We start from the raw sequence: 2,064 nt of genomic DNA on the forward strand, positions 1-2,064 counted from the left end.
ATGCTACGCTGGATGGATCCAAATCGAGCATCAGAATATCTGGTGAGACATCAGATTTATTCGTGTCGTTAGATGGACTGAAGTAGGACGATGCGCTTTCTAATCTGCTATTCTACTTAGCTATGGAAGGTGCAATACGAAGATCTGGTATGCAAAGAAACGGAACCATCATCAACAAGTCTTACAAGCTCCTTGGTTTTACGGATGACATCGACATCATTGGTGTAGATCGTAGAGCAGTGGAAGAGGTTTTTATTGCCTTTCAAACGGCATATGACTAATCATAAACTCTGCCAAAATTGGGGATGGCAGAGAACGGGGCAGTCCGGTGTTGGTCTCCAGGTTGTCCAAGAACAATTGACGATTTGCGGTCCTAGAACGAGCGACGGTTTCGGTAGGCTGTAATACATCGGAATTGAGAAAAGGGGATCAAGTCTCCTTAGTCTCCTCTATAGTTCCTGCATCAATTAGAATAAATGTGATAATTGACTGAAAATAAACATTTTCACTGGAGACGAGCCAGCCTAGGGCTGAAAGTCTCCTTAATAAAGACACAAAAAAAAAACATTTTCCTGAAGTTCCAAAATGGCAGTCTAAATGTCAGTATCTTTTTATCTCAAAAGCTTCGTAGGGATGCCCACCATCAGTGTTGGTAAAATCACTCATAAATCTCAATCAACGAGCGCTCCCGTGCGATAGAAATCGTCTGCGATTTTAAACGAATGCATCACGCTTGAATTTTTCATGTCAAAACGCATCATTTCACTCATTTTCCAAAAAATCATTTTGGTTTAAAAACGCAATTGAAATCAATTTTGAGGCAATTTATTGCTTATACATAAAAGAGTGTCTAATATTTTATGCGACAAACGTCAATTCATAATTTTTAACGAAAGAGAACAAAAGAAAACCTACGATGATTCAAATGGATTATTCAACTCATCCATGAGTTTTTAGGTGCTGAGTTGGGTGCGTTTCAACTCACGCTTGATTTGAATCATCCATGAGTTTTGAGATTTTGAGTTTTTACCAACACTGCCCACCATCAAACCAGTTCCCCTATTCTGACCACCAGGATGCTCTTACAGTATTATACGCATCCAGTCCATCTAGTGATAACTCGCATAAGCAAATCTTCTATTATAATATGGAAATGCTCATATCATCTTACAAACATAGACACAATATGCTCATGTTCATGATAGAATTGGAAGCGAAAGTACAGATTTGATAGTTTCGTTGGGTCCTTTCGCTCCTCGCTTTCAAATCCACTTCTATATATAAATATGCATACATGCCGTATCCCAATGGAACTATCATATCTCAAGAACATGTCCTGTCTTAGTTTGGAAAATGATATTAACATTTCCATGTTATAGTAAAAGCGTTTAACTTCACGCAGAAGTAATGCACTCTTCCCATTAATTATAGTAAATCTTCTATTGTTTCGAATGATTCAGATTGGCGTTGAATATTGGTTCTCATGTTTCCAACTTGTAATTATTCTTTCCGTCAAGGGAGCTTTTCCTGTTCCGTAACATATTCGGAAAGCCCAAACCCACTCACGTTGATGGGAAGCGACTCGATGAAAACCGAACCTCATTAATTGATTTTTTCCCCAACAATTATTTATTGTCATCAGTCATCATCCTGTGGTAATTTCCCCACGAACAAAAAATTTTTTTTTTATTAAAATCCAATATTAATGCTCCATCGCAAACCAATGGCGAATCTCTTCTGGCTCATTTTCACCCCGGGGGAGGGCTTTTAATGATAAAAATGAAGACAAAAGCCGACGACTCACGGTCACATTAAATTGGCTTCGCCTTATTTCGATAATTAATTGAATTGTTGTTTTCGTCCTGGATTGCACCGAGTGTGGCATCATAATGAGACCAAAAACGAAATAAATTAAAATACAACTCGAATTCGTATCAGCACTCCTCACGCGGACACGGTGCCATTCCACGGGGCATAATTTCGACGGGAAATTGTCACAAAATATTGTGCCCCTACCACGCACTCGCCTCGTGCGCGCGGTCCTGATGACCGTAAGCGGAAAAG

The sequence above is a fragment of the Armigeres subalbatus genome, chromosome 3 (genome assembly GCF_024139115.2).
Source record: "Armigeres subalbatus isolate Guangzhou_Male chromosome 3, GZ_Asu_2, whole genome shotgun sequence".
NCBI lineage: Eukaryota > Metazoa > Arthropoda > Insecta > Diptera > Culicidae > Armigeres > Armigeres subalbatus.